Source organism: Bufo gargarizans, chromosome 2 (genome assembly GCF_014858855.1).
Source record: "Bufo gargarizans isolate SCDJY-AF-19 chromosome 2, ASM1485885v1, whole genome shotgun sequence".
Classification (NCBI taxonomy): Eukaryota; Metazoa; Chordata; class Amphibia; order Anura; family Bufonidae; genus Bufo; species Bufo gargarizans.
In genome coordinates, this window is record NC_058081.1 from 690,936,331 (window position 1) to 690,959,920 (window position 23,590).

Here is a 23,590-nt window from a genome sequence, read left to right on the forward strand (position 1 = left end):
AAATAGAATATCACTGTCCCTTGAGAGTAGGAGTAACACGTGACCCAATTGACCCTTGTGTAGTGCCCACCCCTACCTAGTGGGACACTACACACATAGCCCTGCCCCAGAAGTGGAAAAGATTGAGTGCACTGATGCCCAACCACTTATGTTTCAAGATGAGAACATGGGAGGACCACCGCAGCACGTCTCGGATGATGACGAAACACAGGTGCCAACTGCTGTGGCTTTCTGCAGTGTGCAGACCAACATGGAGGGCAGGGGTGAAGACTGGGTGGAAGATGATGTGGAGGACGATGAGGTCCTCGACCCCACATGGAACCAAGGTCATGCGAGTGACCTGTGTAGTTCAGAGGAAGAGCTGGTGGTCGCACAGAGCCACAAGCACAGCAGAAGAGGGAGCAGGGTGCAAAAGCGGAGACACTAGTGGTTTGCGCACTGCACAATCAGAGCCTGAAGCGAGGCATAAACTTTCTCCACCTGAGCACAACCTGCATGACCAGGCATCTAAGAGCTGCAGTGGAGTAGACACCTCAAAAACCAAAAAAGGTCTCTGGCTCCTCCTGCTTCCTCTTCTGCTGCAGTCTCGGCCTCTTCATCCATCTCTGGAGTGACAGTGGCACCTGCCACCCCGTAAACAGAGGATCTGCCAGCAACACCACCACCTGGGGCACCAAGCATCTCCACAATGTCCCATGGAAGCGTTCAGCTCTCTATCTCCCAAACATTGGGGCGGAAGAGGAAGTACCCCCCTACCTACCCACGATCCCTAGCCCTGAATGCCAGCATTTCAAAATTACTGGCCTTTGAAATGCTGTCATTGCGCCTAGTGGAGACGGAGAGTTTTAAAAGCCTTATGGCGGTGGCTGTCCCACAGTACGTCGTACCAAGCCGCCACTACTTTTCCAGGTGAGCCATAGCTTCCATGCACAACCAAGTGGGCGACAAAATCAGGTGTGCACTGCGCAACACCATCTGTGGCAGGCAGGGGAGCACCCAGGAATTGTGTCTAGGGGGGGTCCGAAAGGCAAAAAAATGTGGCATGTGTAGTGCGCTGTGCTAATTAAATTTTTCAAAGCCCCCTTTATATTTAAAAATGCAGGGAAGGTGTGTAGTGTGTTGCGCTGATTCTTTTACTTGGCGATTCTAAAAGCTCTGCAGGAAAATAACAATGCGGTGCGCATTGCGGTGCGCCCCGCCAATTATTAAAAGCGCCTCCTACATATAATAGGCCACTCCCAACAAACACTGTAAAGCTGACATTCTATAGTTGCGGCCTGTCTCTACACATCATACGGAGAGAGCGGGAGGTCTGTCCTGGCTGCACTGCCTGCTTCACATCATACAATAAACAGCAGGCTACAGCCAGGAAGCTCCTCCGCTCTCCTCCCTCCCCAGATCCTGCACAAGGCTTGTGGTTCCCCCCACTATCTGCCACCTGCCCGTGGTCTGCTGCCCCCTTGACCGTCCTCACCCAGCTCTGAATCCTCCTTCTGCAAATGGCAGGGGGAGGAGCCGGAGCATCTCCTCTCCTACATAGCGGCCCATACCTCTTACATCCAGTGATGTCACCTTTGTTGTAGACTTTCTCTTTCCTCATCTTCTCCATTCAGACCAGACCGCCATGATGATTTTTCAGCCATCTCCCGTCTCTGCAGAGATTAACAAACGGACATTAGTTTCCCACATTTCCATCATCTTCACATCTTCTGAACACCCTTTCCTTCCACCCCCAATACTATACTGCAGAAACAGTACCCCTGGGAATACTACTACCACACAGATAGTGCCCCCTTCAACAATTATTGGCACACAGTGCTCTAAAAAAATAACTGCGCCCAGACACTAATAGTATAAAGATAATGTCCCCCAAAAACTATTGTGCTAAGCTGATACTGTGGCAGGGTGCCCCCCAAAGTAACAGGGCTCCTCAAAATAGAAATAATTCTCTGCCAGACCACACTTAGTATTAATAATGCCCCTATAGTGCCCATACTAGTAATCATGTTCCTCATAGCCCCCCATTATTAGCAAAGCTCCGCATAATACCTCCTAGTACTAATAATTCTCCCTACAATATGACAGTACATGAAATACCCCCGCTTAGTGCCCGCTGTTAAGTTAATGTCCCCACAATGTATGCCAGTATAAAATACCCCTATATAGTGCCCCAGTAAATGCCCTCATAGTGCTCCTCTCGCCCTTCCCCATAGTGTCCCCCATAATATGCCAGTAAAAAATTACCCTTCTAAGTGCCACCATATGCCCCAATAGTGCTCCTCTTCCCCATAGTGCCGCTCTCCTCTATAGTGCCTCCCATAATTGGCCTGTAAAAAAACGCCCCTTTAGAGCCCCCACTTCCGGTTAGTGCCCCAAAATAATGCCCCTATAGTGCCACCAGATGCCCCATAGTGCCATTCTCCCCTATAGTGCCCCCATAATGTGTCAATAAAAAAAAAGCCCTTTTAGACCCCCCAGATGCCCCCATAGTGCTCCTCTCCCCCATGGTGCCGCACCATAATGTGCCAGTAAAAAATGCCCCTTCAAAGTGCCACCATATGCCCCAATAGTGCTCCACTCCTCCATAGTGCCGCCCACCCCTATAGTGCCTCCCATAATGTGCCAGTAAAAAATACCCCCTTAGTGCCACCAGATGCCATAATGTCCCCATAATGTGCCAATAAGAATAAAGGCCCCTTTAGAGCCCCCACTTCCCCTTAGTGCCCCCAAATAATGCCCCTATAGTGCCACCAGATGCCCTATAGTGCCATTCTCCCCTATAGTGCCCCCATAATGTGTCAATAAAAAAAAGCCCCTTTAGACCCCCCAGATGCCCCCATAGTGCGCCTCTCCCCCATGGTGCCGCCCCATAATGTGCCAGTAAAAAATGCCACTTCAAAGTGCCACCATATGCCCCAATAGTGCCCCACTCCTCCATAGTGCCGCCCTCCCCTATAGTGCCTCCCATAATGTGCCAGCAAAAAATGCCCCCTTAGTGCCACCAGATGCCATAATGCCCCCATGTGCCAATAAGAAAAAAGGCCCCTTTAGAACCCCCACTTCCCCATAGTGCCCCCAAATAATGCCCCTATAGTACCACCAGATGCCCCATAGTGCCGTTCTCCCCTATAGTGCCCCCCATATATGTAAAAAAAAAAGCCCCTTTAGAGGCCCCATAGTGCTCCTCTCCCCCATGGTTCTCCCCAAATAATGCCCCTATAGTGCCACCAGAAGCCCCCTAGTGCCGTTCTCCCCTATAGTGCCCCCCATAACGTGTAAAAAAAATAAAAAAAAAGCCCATTTAGAGCCCCCATAGTGCTCTTCTCCCCCATGGTGCCCCCCAAATAATGCCCCTATAGTGCCACCAGATGCCCCATAGTGCCGTTCTCCCCTATAGTGCCCCCCATAGTGTGTAAAAAAAAAAGCCCCTTTAGAGCCCCCATAGTGCTCCTCTCCCCCATGGTGCCCCCCCATAATGTGCCAGTAATAAGTGCCACCCCAAAAAAAAGTACCACCAGATGCCCCATAGTGCCTTTCTCCCCTTTAGTGCCCCCATAGTGCCAGCTCCCCCCCTCCAAAAAAAATAAAAAATACACTGATACTTACCTCCATCAGCAGCGATGCGATGCAGGCCTCTTCCGGCCTGTGTCCCTGCTGTGTGCTGCCCGGCTCAGGCGGCGCGATGATGACGTCATCGCACCCCCTGAGCCGGCCTCTGATAGGCTGCAGCCATTAGTGCCTGCGGCCTATCAGAAGAACAGGGGAGGGACACACCTCTCCTTCCCCTGCTCTGCCGCAGCACAGGCATCTGTATCGCTGTCCTAAGGACAGCGATACAGATGGATTAGTTATGGAGATGAGCGCTTCCACAATGAAAGCACTCATCTCCTACTGGCACCCCGCCCCCCCCCCCCCCCCACCGCCACCGCCGCCGCCGCCGCAAATGCCCACAATTACATCCAGGGCCGCGCCGCCTGTGGTGATCGGCGGTGCGGCCCTGAAGGATAAAAAAATAACATTTTGGCTGGTTGTTCTAGGGGGGGTCCAGACCCGCTGGACCCCCCCTGTAGGTGCGCCACTGGTGGCAGGTTCCACCTAACTACAGATACCTGGATCAGTAAGCACGGTCAGGGACGTTATATCTCCCTAACTGCACACTGGGTAAATGCAGTGGTGGTTGGGCCTGAGGCAGATAGCAGTTTGGCGCATGTCCTTCCACCACCGAGGATTGCAGGGCGCTTCTCTTTGCCTCCTGTTGCTTCCTACTCCGCATCCTTATCCTCTACCGCCTCCTCATCCAGTCAGCGTAACACCTTCACCACCAACTTCAGCACAGGACAGGGATAAACGACAGAAGGCAGTTTTAAAACTTATCTGTTTGGGGGACGAACCCCCAAAGTGGTTGGTGCCAGTGAGCCTCAAGCCCGGCCTGGTGGTGTGCGATAATGGGCGAAATCTCGTAGCAGCTCTGGGACTAGCCGGTGTGACGCACATCCCTTGTCTGGAGCATGTGCTGAATTTGGAGGTGCAGAGGTTCCTCAAAAATTACCCCGATATGTCAGAGCTGCTGCAGAACGTGTGGGCTGTCTATGCGCGCTTTCGGCGTTCTCACCCTGCTTCTTGCCTGTCAGCGTTGCAGCATAACTTCGGCCTTCCCGCTCACCGCCTTATATGCGACATGCCCACAAGGTGGAACTCCACCTTGCACATGCTGGCCAGACTGTTCGAGGATGCGAGACCTGTGTTCCTTGTTGCTCTACCTAGTAGACAGGTTAATACATTTCACTAATTTTTCTGTTACATAGTTGGGTGACATTCACCAATTTTTGGCTGTGATATACCCCTGCTCTACCTAGTGGACAGGTTAATAAATTTCACTAATTTGTCTGTTACATTGTCGAGTGAAATTCACCAATTTTTGGCTGTGATATACCCCTGCTCTACCTAGTGGTCAAGGAAATTAATTTCACTAATTCGTCTGTTACATTCTTAGGTGACATTTTACCATTTTTGCCATGAATAAACCCCTGCTCTGCATAGGTGACAGGGACCTAATATTTGTAAAATAGTCTGTTTAATTGGTGGGTGACATGAACCCAGTTTTGCCGTTGATAAACCCCTGCTCTGCGTAGTTGACAGGGACCGAAATTTTCAAAAATCGTCTGTTCCATTGTTGGGTGACATTAACCCATTTTTGGCAATGAAAAACCCCTGCTCTGCATAGGTGACAGGGAATTAAATTTAAAAAAATAGTCTTTAATTGACGCGTGCCCTCTCCTTTCATTCGATGCTTCAACTTTAACAACTTGTCCCACATTTCCGATCGATCACATTGGAGCCACATTGGATGTGGTATCTCTTTCTCACGCTCCCTCTCCGGCGTGGAACCCTGATTCACCCTTAACTATGATCAACATGGTAGGCGCAGAAAAGAACATCAAAATTTGATAGAGAAGATATCCAAATGGATTGTGGATGTCACAGGGACGTGCGATCAGGCAGAAGTTATCTAGAGTCAACAAAGCGGCAGCTCTTCTGTCTAACGTTTCCAAATCCAAAATACCACAGTGACATTCCGTATAATTTTTTATTAATCATTCCAATAACAGAGCATCTTAAGAGTCCTGTATTGTTATTTATCGTCACTACCTCCCCGAGTCGGAAGTGGGTAATTGCAGCGCGCCCCCTCCTTTACTTGGAAGCTTTGGCTTCAATAATTTGCCCACATTTCTGCTCGATTACATTTAGTTTCATACATTGACCTCCCTTGGATGTGGTATCCCTTTCTCACGCTCCCTCTCTGGCGTAGAACCCTGATTCGCTACTAACCGTGGTCAACATGGTAGGTGCAGAAAAAAACATCGAAAGTTGATAGAGCAGATATCCAATTGAATCGTGGACATCACAGGGACGTGCGACATTGTGGAGCAGTATATGTGCACACGCCTACACGTACTGAATGATGGGTCTGCCCCCTTCAACTTTTGGGTCTCCAAATTAGGCACATGGCCTGAGCTTGTCCTTTATGCCTTGGAGGTGCTGGCCTGCGCTGCAGTCAGTGTATTGTCTGAACGTTTGTTTAGCACGGCTGGAGGGGGTTGTCACAGGTCATATTTCCCAATGTTTTGGGGTGTACCCAAAATTTAAACAAATTTTTTTATAAAAAATAATAAAATAAAAAAAAAAAAAAAAAAACTGTGCTGGCTACCTCCTCCTCCTCCACCGCCGCTTCCACCTACACCGCCTCCTCAACCTCCTACTCCATATGGACCTCCTCTTCCTAGATCAAGATTATTATTTTTACGTATTTTATGTTATTTGAAGTCATTTCCCTATCCACATTTGTTTGCAGAGCACTTGCCATGCTCTTAACCACATTTTGCTGCCATTTGCAGCCCTCTAGCCCTTTCCATGACTTTTTTAGAGCCATTTTAGTCCAAAGTTCGGGTTCCCATTGACTTCAATGGGGTATCGGGTTCGGGGTCAAGTTCGGGTCCCGAACTCAAACTTTTTTGTGAAGTTCGGCTCAACTCTAATCTTAATGCAATACAAGGTGTTAACGGAAAGTGGTATATTAATGCAGTTGTTGCAGCACAAAACTTCCAATAAAACTGTATTTTGACATAACACAATTTGATAAATTAAACTGCTATATTAATGCAGTTATAATACAACACGTTCACTAAAACACCACAGTATCTTGACGCAATACAGTCTGTTAACTGAAACTGGTATATTAATGCAGTTATTACAGCACAAGAATACTAAAACGGAGGGTATTTTGATGCAATGTGATGAATGAAATTTCTATATTAATGTAGTTATTACAGTACATGTTCACTAAAGCTGCATCGTATCTTGACACAATACAATATGTTCACTGAGACGGATATATTAATGCAGTTACAACAGTAGAACTCGTTCACTAAAACTGCACTATATCTTGTGTGGAATGAAAAATTTATTGCAGTACAACACTGTTACGCTGGAATCCCGTGCTCTCCGCTGCCCCCCTACTTTTTTCGGGCACTGTACTGTTTACCAAGCTACTGTTTGGGTCCGTCCATCCTCCTTCTCTAGCCAGCAGTGGTCACAGGTGCTGTGACCACCGATCGGAGCCCCAGCGATTAAACTGGGACTCCGATCGGAACTCCGCTACCACCAATGATCGGGGGGGGGGGGGGGGAGAGGGGAGGCCGCACACTGGCCACCAATGTTATTAATGCAATAGAGGGAGGGAGGGAGGGGGGGGCCGGGGGAGGCCGCACACTGCCACCAATGTTCTTATTACAATAGAGGGAGGGAGGGAGGGGGAGGCCGCACACTGGCCACCAATGTTATTATTACAATAGAGGGAGGGAGGGGGGCCGGGGGAGGCCCCACACTGTGCCACCAATGTTATTATTACAATAGAGGGAGGGAGGGTGGGCCGCACTGGCCACCAATGATATTCAAACTGGGGAGGGGGGGTCTGCCCCCTGCTGCCTGGCAGCCCTGATCTCTTACAGGGGGCTATGATACGCACAATTAACCCCTTCAGGTGCGGCACCTGAGGGGTTAATTGTGCTGATCACGACCCCCTTTAAGATATCGGGTGCTGCCAGACAGCAGGGGGCAGTCATGTACACAGTTTGTAGTATATTCTAACTAGAAGCGTCCCCATCACCATGGGAATGCCTCTGTGTTAGAATATACTGTCAGATATGAGTTTTCACGATGTAACTCATATCCGACAGTATATTCTAACATAGAGGCGTTACCATGGTGATGGGGACGCTTCAAGTTAAAATATACCATCGGATTGGAGAAAACTCCAATCCGATGGTATAAAAGGGACTCCTGACTTTACATTGAAAGTCAATGGGGACGGATCCGTTTGCAATTGCACCATATTGTGTCAACGTCAAACGAATCCGTCCCCATTGACTTGCATTGTAATTCAGGACGGATCCGTTTGGCTCCGCACGGCCAGGCGGACACCAAAACATCTTTTTTTTCATGTCCGTGGATCCTCCAAAAATCAAGGAAGACCCACAGATGAAAAAACGGTCACGGATCACGGACCAACGGAACACCGTTTTGTGGACAGTGAAAAAATACTGTCGTGTGCATGAGGCCTTACTGGTTGGTTGGTACACTCCACATCAACTGCCCTTAACAAATGTGCTCACTAAAACTGCATGGTTTCTTCATGCAATACAATGCGTTTGAGACAGAATTTATGCTGGGGTGGGGACTTGCAATAAGCCTATAAAAAAATTATGAACTGTAGAAACTTTTTAGAAAGTTTTTTTTAGAAAAAAAAGCTGTTACAGGATTTTGATTGCAGAATTAGTTGCCAGTAGCTGCATGAAAACAGTATGAAACAGAACTTCCTCCCTAAGGATTCCTTAATAAAACCCCAATCTAACTAATTAAATATGTCCTTATACTGTCCCGATACTCTCCCTACCACACCTTGATTACTGGCTTGTGTTTGTAATCGGATTTAGGCAGATTCAGCCAAGATACATGCTCTTAGATCGCAAACTGCGCTCAGAATGGCTAGCCCCGAAGCCTTGAGTAAATCACCAAAACGTTGCATTCATTGGGCAGCAACATTTTCATAATAAATCTAATTCATTTTGAATTGATTTGCTCATCATTTTCAGATTTGATTTTAATACTAAACTGTCAAAATTGTGTCAAGATACATTATACATTCTGTTTGTATCCAATGTAAGATATTGTACTTATGTTTGTAAGTCTCAAATGCAGAAGAAAAATCTTTGTAAATCCCGTTATTAAAAGGCTCTTCTATTCTGAAGTATAAAAGCTTTTTCGGCATCACATAGACACTATCTAGGATATCAAAGATAAAACTGGCATAATAGTATTATGTGGTAAATCTTTCCCAGTGATTGCTGAAGCGTAGGTTTTGCAAGAGGTTGTGATGCCTGTTTTGTTCTTTGCTGGGTACCTGATTTTTACTGACAAAATTTCCATTGTTGCATTTTGTGCCCAGTAAAATTGGCATTATAGACAAAGCACTCAAATCCAAAGTGCACAAATTACTAAGGAAAATTAGCTTGTCTGTTACTTAAGATCACATTTTTTACACTGTCCATTAACAAATTGATTATATGTGAATCTTGTATATTGCACTTGATAGTCCATTTCCCAGAATAGATGAAAGTCACAATTGTAGCATGTATCGTTTGCAAAAATTTTATTGGAAATACAGAAAATAAAGTCTTTTTTTTACCTCTGATGAGGAATCTCTAGAAACCTATAAGACCAGTTTATGTATTAATAAAGAACACATATTCAATCTAGAATTAATTTAACCTCACAATTATGCAGTGCTAATGGTAAAGCTAATCATGACAAAGATTATAAAGTATTTTCATAAAATGCTTGTATTTTTGTCAGAAAGTTTATTTGCTCTTTACTGTAATGATAAAAGAAAAAGAGTAAATACAGTAAATATTGACTAGATATTAGGAATGGGCAAATCAAGTCAAACAAATCAAATCAGTCTCGAATTTAAAAACAAATAACAATTCCAGACAACTTTGAATCTTTTGCAAACAAAAAAGGGTTAATGTAATAATAATAATAATAATAATAATAATAATAATAATAAGTATTTTTAGTCAGAAACACTGCAACTGATTTTCACAAGACATATATTGATCCCCGACAAGCATTATGCCTGGTTTAACCTCCTAACAGTCACAATAAAATTGGATAAACCTTCCAGAAAATGTCACTTTTTTAATTGTAGTTTTTTAATACAGTATGTCTGAAGAAAATATTGTTGGTGCATAACTCAGGGGATACAATTGCATCTTTAACACAAGAGGCATTATTGCTCTTTTTTCATGGTGCCGTTTACTGTGATTAGGTTCCCTGGTCCATTGGCTGAAAAACACCCCCAAAGCATTAGGTTCCCACCACCATGTTTAACAGTGGGGATGGTGTTCTTTGGGTTGAAGGCTTCTCCTTTTTTACGCCAAATGAAGGAAACATCATTGTGACCAAACAATTCAATTTTGTTTCATCTGACCATAATACAGAAGACCGAAGTCTTCTTCTTTGTCCAGATGAGCTTTTGCAAAGGCCAAGCGAGCTTTTGTGCGCCTTATCTGGAGAAGTGGAACCCAGCAGTGTGCAGTGTCCGTTGGATTGTCTGCCTTGCGACATTGCCACCAGCAGAGCCCAGATTCACCAGGATGGCCTTGGCGGTGATCCTTGGATTCTTTTTCACCTCTCTAACTATCCTCCTGGCCAGCACGGGTGTCACTTTTGGCTTCCGACCACGTCCTCTGAGATTTTCCACATTGTGGAACATCTTGTATTTTTTTCTCAAATTTAAATAAAAGCTGAGAAATGTTGTTTATTTTCCACAAGAATGCCTGTTATACATCGTCTTATTATCTTTTGGGAGACACCTATGTCATTTCCAGTCAAAAAATTACTTGCTGGTTGAACAAAAGTAACTTTAAGTCAAAATTTGGAGGGGTATGAATAATTATGGGCAGCACTGTAGATGCAAGCATAACATATGGACTAAGCACTCACTCCATTGACAAAATCTGAGACACGTGGTCAATACATTTTGATCAAAACACATCTAAGCCTACCTACCAAGCGACAAATTGTCCATGAAATTTGGATTGGAGTCCACTTCATGAGCTTCTATTCACTCAACACTACTACGATATTTGCGAATAAACTTCAAAAATGTTATTACACGCTGCTACGAGAGTATTAAACTAATCATACAATGCTCCCATTGGAACAGAGCTCCTAATTTATAAATGAAAATGAAAATCAATTATTTATCAAAGATTTTCAGTCCGGAAAATGTGATCTGATCTTCTAGCATTACCAAATTCAAACATATGTCTATATCTTTATTGAATTTGGATTATGATGGACCTAAGGCTAGGTCTACACAGCCTATGAAAAAAGAATTGCAAGGTCACCTTGTAGTACATAACACAATTAATGTTTGTGTATGCGGTGACATTACTGCATACTACATGATGCAACTGAGAAATGGAAGCAGTAAAATTTACAAATCTAATGGATTTTAGCTGCACAAAGATCAATGTAAGTTGTGTGTGACTGTGATTTATTTGCAACATTTCAGCAACAGTTTTTTTAAGAATGTTGCAAATCCTGACTTGCATAAAAATTGCAACTAAATCACGCCTTACAATAGTTATGCGTCTTTAGTTTAACCACAAGTGGCAGAGAAATTACACACATTTTTTTTATTGGCCAACTCATATGCAACTGATGTTGGCAGGCAAAAGTTGACAAGTAACCTAACAGATTTGGAAAGGTTATGAAATTGACAAAAAATACTTTATCGGGGTTGTCTTACCCCCAAAACTATTTTACTTATGAAAGTGCTTAACACAAAAATATAAATCTGCTTACCTGTTCCCCAGTGCTGCATTCCAGCATTCCAGCATGGAGGATGTCATTCCTGTTGCTTCCAGTGACCTCTGGACTGGAAGTGTAACCTCCTATCTATGATTACATGCAATGTTGCAGCTGTTCACTGGTTACAGCAGTCACATACCTCACAGATGAGGCCAATGAATGGCTGCAGTGCTACACATGACAAAGGATGGGATGTTACATTTCCATCCACAGGGGACATGAAGCACTAGAGATGGGATCCTCGGTGATGGAATGGAGTGCCGGTGATTAGGCAACTTTTTTCTTTATGCCAAGCACTTTCTGGAGCATAAGTAAAATTGCTTTAGGAGTCAGAAAACTCCTTTAACTTCTCTTTATTGTAGATACTTATTTTATGTCTCAAGTAAATACAGTAGTTCTTGGAAGTCCTAAAAGTAGATAAAGCTAACCAAATCAACCAAATGAGTCAAAAATTTAATATAATGGTAAATATTTATTGAGGAAACTGAACCAATATCACATGTCTGTGAATGGCAAAAGTATGTGAAGTGAACCTTTAGGATTAGCAGATAATTTCTGAAATTAAAGTTTAGTGTTTTTAGCCAATGGGATGATAATCAGATGTGAATGAGAGGCTTGTTTTATTTAAAGAGCAGGATCTATTAAAGTCTTCACAAGACATGCTTGTGGAAATGTACCATGGCACAAACAAATGAGATTTCTGAGGATCTCAGAAACAGAGTTGTTGATGCTCATCAGATTGAAATAGGTTACCAAACCATCTTTATAAAGTTTGTACTCCAACAATCCACAGTCAGATTGTTTACAAATGGAGGAAATTCAAAATAATTATTACTGGAGATGCTTGGCCAACAAAGATCACAGCAAGAGCAAGGCATGTGATAGTCCGCGAGGTCACAAAGGAACCATAGGCAACCTCTAAGACGCTAAGAAAGAAAGAGTTATCATTTAAATTGCTGTGCAAGTGGGGGAAGTATGTAGTTCAAACTGGAAGTGTGTTGACATGCTGTAATCAAGTATTGTGTGACAGTTGAATATATCCAGAATGTGTTCACTAAATTCAATACATCATTTACACCAGAATTTAACAAGCACACTTCATTTATGTATGAAATTAATTTTGGGAAATGAAGATTAAATGGCTATTAGTAAATTTAAAATAGGATATATGCAATTAACATTTTAATATTACTTAAAGCCCAAATGAAAGACTTTTTAAAAATAATTCCATCATAAATTGTACACATTAATAGTGTTGAGCGAGCATGCTCGGCCGAATACCTGTTCGGCTCGAGCATCGCTATGCTTGGCACATGGCAGTACTCGGTCGAGTACCGCATGTGCTGAAGCGCCATACTCGAGTCTCCTCCCGCATGCTTTGCAATAAACGTGCAGGTAAGTACTGCCATCACTGTAATGCCAGTAGCCATGTTGGCTACTGGGATTACAGTGATTGGTTGGCCGGAACGTGTCATCGGGTGCGGCTCATTGTGAGTCAGGGAGAGCTGCGCTTAGGAAGGGACAGATAGTGTAGGGAGTGTGATCGCAATATATTCAATAAATTTTTTTTTTCAAAGACCAAAAATTCATTTTAAGGACTATTGTGTGTGGTGGCAGGGTGGCAGGCTGGCAGCAATATAATATAGCCAGCAATTTTTTTTTCATACTTTGCAATACTTTTTCGATAAAGGGTGTCTTCAGTGAATTGTGACATCTGTACTGCAATACCTTCTGTGTGTCAGGGCCAGATACTGGGAAAAATATTACTGACAACAAATATATTTTTTCATGAAACACCAAAAAACAAATATATCATAAATATCTCGCGTGGAGTTATTCGTATCAGCACCTATATAGCTCAAAGAGCAGCCACACAAAGAATAATTCTAATTAAATATCTTTATTGGATATCCAACATACAAGATGGTATATCAATTAAAACACATATAGAAAGCAGTGCATACTGAGAACACAACAGTGTTACAATAATTGTATAAAAACAGAGTAGGCTCCAAACCACTAAGGGACTAGTATCCCCCCATACACCATAAAGCAGTATCAACTAGGTGGGGCACATATGGCAAAGAGGCATCCAAAACATATATATAGACACTCCTAACATCTAGAGGAGTGTAAGTCAGAATGCCACCCACATCCAGCGGAGACTGCAAAGGGGGAGGGGGGGAAAAAAACACAGTTTAAAGTGCAATTGCAGAAAAATTCCTACTGACCCTGGTCTGGAACCGGCGGTTCCAGACCAGGGTCAGTAGGAATTTTTCTGCAATTGCACTTTAAACTGTGTTTTTTTTCCCCCCCTCCCCCTTTGCAGTCTCCGCTGGATGTGGGTGGCATTCTGACTTACACTCCTCTAGATGTTAGGAGTGTCTATATATATGTTTTGGATGCCTCTTTGCCATATGTGCCCCACCTAGTTGATACTGCTTTATGGTGTATGGGGGGATACTAGTCCCTTAGTGGTTTGGAGCCTACTCTGTTTTTATACAATTATTGTAACACTGTTGTGTTCTCAGTATGCACTGCTTTCTATATGTGTTTTAATTGATATACCATCTTGTATGTTGGATATCCAATAAAGATATTTAATTAGAATTATTCTTTGTGTGGCTGCTCTTTGAGCTATATAGGTGCTGAAATATATTTTTTCCATACTTTATACATAATTTTCCTATAAATGGTGTCTGCAGTGAATTGTCACATCTGTGCTGCAATAGCGTGTGTGTGTGTCAGGCCCAGATATTGGGAAAAATATTAGCGAAAACAATTATATTTTTTCCATAATTTATCCACATTTTTCCTATAAACAGTCCCTTATAACATATAACATTTAATATGAAGAAGGAGAGCATTAAGGGACAGGGAAGTGGCCGTGATGCTGATTGTGCACGCAGAGGCCGTGGCCCTGGGCGCGGTGAAACTATGTCTGCTGCCAGAGCACAAGAAAAACAATCATCCAAGATACCTAGCTTAATGTGCCAGTTTGCAGGGCGGTGCAGGACACCACTCTTGAAGTCAGCCCAGTGCGAGCAGGTGGTCGGTTGGATTGCAGCAGATAGTGCTTCCAGTCGTTAAGCACCACCCTGTCTTCCACCAAGTCCAGTCTTAGTAGCCAGGAGTCTCGTCCACAAAATCCTCACTCTGATCCTCCTTCCTCCCACCATTTACAGTCTGGCCAAAAAAGTGATCCCACACTCGGATATTCCGAGGACCTCTTTTCATCGCCATTAATTGATTTGGCCGTCTTGCCAAGCACACTTGAAGAGGGACCTGAGATCTTGTGCCCCGATTCCCAACCTCTTGAGCATCCAGAGTCACAAGAACATGACGCTGGGGAACGGCAATTAGTGTTAATGATGTGGATGATGATGAGACACAGTTGCCAATGACTCAACCGCAATTGCTGTCTCAAGAGGTTGAGGAAGAGGATGACACACAGTTGTCAATCACTGAGGTTATGGTTAGGTCAACAAATCAGGAGGATGATCAGAGTGAGGAAGTGGAAGAGGAGGTGCTGGACGACGAGGTCACTGACCCAACCTGGAAAGGTGGCAACAAGCCGAGCGAGGAGAGCAGTACAGAGGGGGAGTGATCTGCAGGACTGCACCAGGTTGGAAGAGGCAGTGGGGCGGCAAAAGGTAGAATGTGGGCACCACCAAACAGGCCTGCAACTGTTCCACGGAGCACCCCCTTGCGTAAATCTCCCTTGCCAAGGGGTAGGTGTTCAGCAGTATGGCGCTTTTTTTAGGAAAGTGTGGACGACAAAAGAATAGTAGTTTGCCACCTGTGCCACACCAAAATGAGCCGGGGCGTGAACACTAGTAACCTCACCTCCACCAGCATGATCCGCTTAATGGAATCAAAGCACCCTAATAGGTGGACCGAACACCTGGATCCACAATCTGTGTCTGTGGGTCACACCACTGCCCCCTTTTCCCCTGTGTTACGTGCTGGCCAATCCGCTGTCCAAGACGCAGGCCCGAATGCCTCCCACCCTGCACCTGGACCTTTGCAAGCACCATCAGCGACCATATCCACTTCCCTGTCCTAGCGCAGCATCCAAATGTCATTACCCCAGGCATTTGAACGCAAGCGCAAATACCCAGCCACCCACCCACCCACCCACAGGCCATAGCACTAAATGCATAGCTTTTCAAATTACTGGCCCTGGATATGATGCCATTTAGGCTTATGATAAACTGAGGCCTTCCATAGCCTGATGTCGGTGGCTGTCCCTCGTTACGCAGTCCCCATCCGCCACTATTTTTCAAGGTGTGCCATGCCAGCCTTACACAAACATGTGTCCCTTTACATCACACGTGCCCTGACCAACGCAGTTAATTGGGAAGGTCCACTTAACCATGGACACCTGGACAAGTGCTTTCGGCCAGGGACGCTACATTTTCCTGACGGCACACTAGGTTAATGTTGTGGAGGCCGGGAGCTACTCGTACCCTGGAAGGCACAGGTGCAAACAACGCCAAGGATTGCGGGCCCCAATTCCATCAGGGTTTCCACCACTACCTACGTTAGTGGCTCCAACACCCACTTCTCCTCCTCCGCCTCCTCCTCCACTTCCACCTCCAAATTATCCGCGTGCAGCACCATTCAGTCATCAGTCGTTAGCTGGAAGCAGTGTAGCACTGCAGTGGGGAAGCGGCGACAGTCCGTGCTGAATCTGATTTAGCTAATAGCACACCGCCTCAGAGCTGTGGCAGGGGATAAGAGACCAGACTGAGCTGTGGTTCTCGCCACTCAGCCTAGAACCATGCATGGTTCTGTCTGATAATGGCCGTAACTTGGTGGCGGCTTTGGAGCTGGGCAACCTTAGACACATCCCATTCCTTGCCCACGTATTTAACCTTGTGGTTCAGCAGTTTCTAAAAACATACCCCTATTTGCCTGTGCTACTAGTGAAGGTGTGCCGCACCACCGCGTATGTGCTCATTTCCGCAAGTCACCGACAGCTAGTCTGTCAACGCTGCAGCAGCGCTTGAAATTTCCAGCTCACCTGCTGTTGTGTGACGTGAGCATGCGCTGGAACTCCACGTTCCTCATGTTGGCCAGCGTTTGTGAGCAGCAGAGGGCAGTTGTGGAATACCAGCTGCAACACGGGCTTCGGCCTTTCAAGTCAGGTTCTGCTATTCACAAGCGAGGAGTGGGCATGGATGTCTGACCTCTGTGAGGTTTTACGCAACTTTGAGAAATCAACACAGATGGTGAACGGCGATAACGCTATTATCAGCGTCACAATCCCACTTCTGAGTCTTCTCAAACGCTCACTGCTTACAATTAAGGATGACGCTGTGCATGTGGAAGAGGTGCAAATGGGTGAAGACATTACACAGGTTGATGATAGCTGGACCACCCTTAGTTCGTCTTCTCAGCGCGAATTGGAGGCTGATGAGGAGGACGAGGAGCAGGAGCAGGTTGCCTCAGCTACAGAGGGTAGTACCAATGGAAGTTTAATTCTATCTGTTCTGCGTGGGTGGGCAGAAGAAGAGGATGAGGAGATTGGGAGTGATCCTCCTGATGACGACAGCGAAGTCTCGCTTGTTGGTACTCTGGCACACATGGCTGACTTCATGTTAGGCTGCCTTTCCTGCAACCTGCATGTTATACGCATTTTAAACATCACGGATTACTAGTTGTTCACCCTTCTTGACTCCTGCTACAAAGATAACTTCTTATCTTTCATTCTTCTGGTGGAGAGGACGAGCAAAATGGTGCAATACCAGAAGATCCTTGTTGAAAAATTTGCACCAAAATTTTCTATCTGAAAACGGTGGCGGCAGAGTCCGTACTTCCTTGCCCAACCAAGGAGGGGAGTCAAGGGGAACACACAGCAGTTCCAACAGAGGCAGGGCAACACTCTCCAAAGCCTGGGACAGTTTCATGATACCCCGCCAGCACCCTCACCCTGATGTGCGGCCTACTGCCACAAGGTGAGAAATTTTGGTAGATGGTGAAGGAGTACATAGCAGACCGTGTCAGCGTCCTCAATGATCCCTAAGTGCCTTACAACTACTGAGTGTCCAAGCTGGACTCGTGACACGAACTGGCGCCCTACGCTTTGGAGGTACTGGCCTGCCCTGCGCAGCGTTTTGTCTGAGCGTGTATTTAGTGGTGCTGATGGCATTTTAACAGATAAGCGTATCCGCCTGTCAACTGAAAATGCTGACAGGTTCACTCATATAAAAATGAACAAGGCCTGGATTGACCATGACTTCTTGACTCCACCAGAGGAATGCTGATGAACATAAAGGCACTTTACATGTGGTGTTTTTAATGTAGTTAATAGACTGTATTCCCATGCACCCCTTCCACCACAAACAAGGGTATATGGTTGAATCTTCTTTTTCTCCTCCTCCTCTTCCATAATATCAACACTCATTGCTTATTCGTCGCATATAATGCCCTCGCATATATGGCCTTCGAATATAATTTTTTAGAGAGTCCGTTCACCCTCAGGCCCTCACATCCAAATTTTTTACAGGGTCCACTCACCAGCAGGCCCTCACATATAATTTTTTAGAGGGTCCGCTCACCAGCAGACACTTACATATAATTGTTTACAGGGTCCGCTCACCAGCAGGCCCTCACATATAATATTTAAAGGGTCCGCTCACCAGAAGGCCCTCACATCTAATTTTTAACAGGGTCTGCTAACCAGCAAGCCCTCACATATAATTTTTTAGAGGGTCCGCTCATCAGCAGGCCCTCACATATAATTTTTTAGAGGGTCAGCTCATCAGCAGGCCCTCACATATAATTTTTTACAGGGTCCACTCACCAGCAGGCCCTCACATAAAATTTTTAGAGCGTCCGCTCATCAGCAAGTCCTCACATCTAATTTTTAACAGGGTCTGCTCGCCAGCAAGCCCTCAAATATAATTTTTTAGAGGGTCCACTCATCAGCAGGCCCTCACATATAATTTTTTGGAGGGTCAGCTCATCAGCAGGCCCTCACATATAATTTTTTACAGGGTCCACTCACCAGCAGGCCCTCACATTAAATTTTTTAGAGCGTCCGCTCACCAGCAAGCCCTCACATCTAATTTTTTACAGGGTCTGCTCACCAGCAGGCCCTCACATATAGTTTTTTTAGAGGGTCCGCTCACCTGCAGGCCCGCACCGCAAATCTTTTACAGGGTCAGCTCAGCTGCAGGCCCAAACCTAAAATCTTTTACAGGGTCAGCTCATCTTTAGGTCCGCAACTCAAATATTTTACAGGGTCAGCTCACCTGCAGGCCCGCAAATCAAATCTTTTACAGGGTCAGCTCACCTGCAAGCCCACAACTCAAATCTTTTACAGTGTCAGCACACCTGCAGCCCTCCTTTATGTGATATACAGGTTGTATCACAGTGCCTCTTCCTTGCAATTTTTGGCATATACAAGTAAATATACAGGAAAGAATGTTTTCAATAAATTTTTCCAATAAAATCGATAATTTTTACTATGGTTTTGTGCAAAAAACCTTAATTAGATTGTGGGTCTGGTGATCAGGTTAAAGTCTTTTAAGCAGCAGCAGCATGGTGATAATAACGGATGGAACAGCTGCTGGCCCTGGTCTGAGAGAGCAATCTTTACTAGCCACAGGAATGGGGGCGGCATGAAAGGAAGGGGTTGCTAAAAAATTACTGTGGTATTGAGCCCCACTCAAAAATTTGCTGTGGGCCCAGTCATTTCTAGCTATGCACTGATGCAGCCCACAAAAGCAAGTTGGGTTTATCGATTCCAAAACCTTAATTAAATTGTGGGCCTGGTGATCAGTTTAAGGCCTTTTAAGCAGCATCGGCAGCAGCATGGTGATAAAAATGAGTGGCAAGGTAACATGGTGTGGAGATGGCAGAATGAGGAGGCCACATAGTGGCAGAATGACTGAGTCCGGATAAAAGACTAAGGCCACAGATTGTTTAGAAAGATGCAGATGGAAAGAAATCAGTGGAGCTGTATGATGGTCACCTGCAGATTAATGCAGCCATCAAAATAAAGTTAGGTTTGTTGGTTCCACCTCAGCTCACCAGCAGGCCCACAACTCAAATCTTTTGAAGGGTCAGCTCACCTGCAGGCCAGCAATTCAAATCTTTTACTGGGTCAGCTCACATGCAGGCTTACACCTAAACTCTTTTACGGGGTCAGCTCACCTGCAGGTCCGCAACTCAAATCTTTTATAGGATCAGCTCACCTGCGGGTTCGCAACTCATGCTTTGAAGTAGTAGCCGTAGCCGTTTATCAGGCTCCCCCTCCAAAATCGAACAATGATTCCCCGTTACCAGTGGTCACCTTGTTAGGTGCATAAAAGAACATTGAACAGTTGATAGGGAAGATATCAAAATGAATTGTGGACGTCATGGTGACGTGTGATCAGGCAGAAGTTATCTAGTCAACAAAGCGGCAGCAGGCCCTCTTCTGTATAACGTTTCCTCATCCAAAATACCACAGTGACATTCCCTGTCATTTTTTATTACTCATTCCAATAACAGGGCATCTTAAGAGTCCTTTATTGTTATTTATCGTCACTACCTCCACAAGTCGGGAGTATGTGATTTGCGCGCCAGCCGCTTGCCTTCCTTGGATGTGGTAGCCGTTTCTCAGTGATTCCTGGAGTTTACAATGGTTTTAAGCTGACAATTACATCGAAAGTTGATAGGCCAGACATCCGAATGGATCTTCGCCATTACGGGGACGTGCCATTGGCCCCAGGTGAACTAGAGTCACCAAAGCGGCAGCAGGCCACCGCGCATAATGTTTTAGATGGTCAGATTAGCAGGCCCTTGCTCCTAATGTTTTTGAGGGTCACCAGCAGGCCATTAATCATAATTTTTAAAGGGGGTGTATGCCCTCCTTTATGTGTAACTAAGGTTGTATCGGAGTGCCTCTTTCTTGTAATTTTTGGCAGCACTTGAACTTTATATACAAGTAAATATTCAAAAAAGAATTTCTATAATTTTTTTTCTCTAAAATGTTTTTTTTTTTCTTGGTTTTGTGCTTATTATTGTCATTATGTAAAAGTGGCATACTATTTAGACAACATAGTTTCCAGCAGCAACCAGCGAGTCCAGGATGCATCCATACATCCTCCCCATGCTGTTGCCAACAATTTCTGACATTTTCTTATGAACCAGGCGGCACCCTCCCTTCTACAGAGCATGGGATACCTGGATTAATGCTCTTGTTTTCATATTGACTTCCATTATACTCGGGTGCTCGGTCGAGCACCCGAATATCACGATGTGTTCGGCCCGAGCACTACAGTGCTCGATCAACACTACATATTAACAATGAAGTTAATATAAACTAATACACATAAATAATAAATCCACATGATAAATGCATGAATAATTCTGTACTCATTCATATACTGTATTCTAGAGATGAGCGAATTTCTCAAAAATTTGATTCGGCCAGTTCGCCGAATTTTCGGAAAAGATTTGATTCGATCTGAATTTATTTACGGCGAATCGCGTTAAAAAACAGCTATTGTCTGGCTGCATAGAGCCTGTACAAGGGTGTAGAACACTGTGCCTTTCAGAAACACACATAAGGAGTCTGCTGTGGTAGTGAAACAATAATGTGAGTCAGTATAACACTCACATGACAGGCGTTGCTCTTAGAAACAATGCACACTTCACTTATTTGGGCAGTTACGGGGCCAAAACTGACCAAGTAACTCAAGTATGAAATCAGCCTTACAGATCAATGTTAGAGCCAGGTATAAAGAACCTTGCAGAGGCCCAAGTTCCAACTGTAGTGTGAAAGAGCGTACTTCTTTTACACCATCGTCAGCTGATTCCACAAAGATGTCTACAGAACCTGTACTATTAAACGCTTATACAAGTAGAGCCCCCCTGAAAGAGTGGAGAGGGTGTCAGCAGCAAGTTTGTGTTGATGTCATTGATTATTTTGTCCTTCCTCTGATCCGTCAGAACAATAACCCCCTAAAAAACGGATCCTGACTGTTAAGCATCCGCCTTAACTTGGTCAGCATTTGGTCAGTAATCCATCAGTATTACTAAAGCCCAAAAAAACAGGAGTGGATCCTAAACAGAGATGACACGTGAATAGAATATTTGCATGTCTTCTGTGTTTTGTACCTTTTGGCTGCCAAATCATAAGTCAATTCTGATGGGACCATACAGGCCTTACAGCTGCTACACATACAGGATCTGTTGTGCGTCTCATTTTTCCTTCCTTCTGACAGATCAGAAAAAGGGTCAAATAAATAATGATGTCAACCAGGCCAAAAAGGCAAAATAGTAACCCAGTCATGGAGTGGGGAGGGTGGGAGAACAGCTTGAGAAGTCCGCAGACTGGCCCAATGACATAGTGTTGAGGTGGCAGCAGCATGAGGAAGCCACAGAGTAGTCCATTGACATAGTGTTGAGTTGGCAGCAGCATGAGGAGGCCACAGACTGGCAAGGTGACATAGTGTGGAGGTGGCAGCAGCAGCATGAGGAAGTCACAGAGTGGCCCAGTGACATAGTATATCTGTAAAGAATAAATCAAGGCACCTGGACTTACTGTAGATTTCTTGAAAACTTTTCACTCGTTCTTCCAACGAGCTTTCTCAATTCTGAGTGACTGTACAAGAATTCTCTGGGAATAAATAGGTAACTGAATCAACATCTGGTAATTATACCCAGCATGGGGTCAGAGGTTATTATACCCAGCATGGGGTCAAAGGTGTTGATTTTATTATCCTAATTGGAGTCAGTAGGTGATAATGACCTCCCAGAAAAAGGTGTCAAGACAGCAGTGGCGTAGGGATCGCCATAGCAACCATAGCAGTGGCTATGGGGCCTTACGCCACTGGGGGCCCGTCCGGGCCGCCTTCTGTTGATTTTTATAATTTTTTTATTTTTATTTACACACACACTACACACAGGCAGCCAGGTCCGAGCCGCAGACCGCCCGCCCACTACACTAGACTAGTGTGTGTAGTGGGCGAAGCACGGGCGGTCCGCTGCTCGGGCCTGGCTGGGGAGAAGGAGTCAGGACTGGAGCAGGGCGCACGCAGGGCTGGGCCGACACAGAGGCTGGGGAGGCTCCAGCCAGGCCACTGAGTAACTCAGAAGATCCAATCATATTCTAACCCCCAGGCATTCCCATGGTGACGGGGACGCTTGCCTGGGGGTTAGAATATACCATCGGATTTGAGTTTTCACGCTCTCAGTGAGATCGTAAAAACTCAAATCCGATGGTATATTCTAACCCCCGGGCTTTCCCATGGTGACAGGGACGCTTGCCTGGGGAGACGCTTGACTGGGGATTAGAATATACAGGTCCTACGTCGCTCACAGGAATACATTTATAAACTAATCAGTAACTTTAATCATTGACATTGCTAATCTCTTTTGGATACCTTACTCTGTCTTAGCTTCGGTAACGGTAACAGCAGGCAGTGCGGGCGCGCAGCGCTCACTCACTGACATCACGCAGCCTGCTCCTCCCACTAGGTGGCACAGGCACGTGACGTCAGTGAGTGAGCGCCGCCCGCCCGCACTGCCTGCTGTTACCGGAGCTAAGACAGAGTAAGGTATCCAATCCTTAGCCAAGTAAAAAGATCAGCAATGATTAAAGTTAAAGTTACTGATTAGTTTATAAATGTACTCCTGTGAGCGTCGGGGAGGGGGATCTGTGGATGTTACTGTTTAGGGGAGGGAGATCTGTGGATGACACTGTTTAGGGGAGGGGGATCTGTGGATGGCACTGTTTAGGGGGGATCTGTGGGTGGCACTGTTTAGGGGAGGGGGATCTGTGGATGGCACTATTTAGGGGAGGGGGATCTGTTGATGGCACTATTTAGGGGAGGGGGATCTGTGGATGACACTGTTTAGGGAAGGGGATCTGTGGATGGCACTATTTGGGGGAGGGGGGTCTGTGGATGGCACTGTTTGGTGGAGAGGTATCTGTGGATGCCACTATTTAGGGGAGGAGGATCTGTGGATGGCACTGTTTAAAGGAGGGGGATCTGTGGATGGCACTGTTTAGGGGAGGGGGAATCTGTGGATGGCACTATTTAGGGGAGGGGGAATCTGTGGATGCCACTGTTTAGGGGAGGGAGATCTGTAGATGACACTGTTTAGGGGAGGGGGATCTGTGGATGGCGCTGTTTAGTGGAGGGGGATCTGTGGA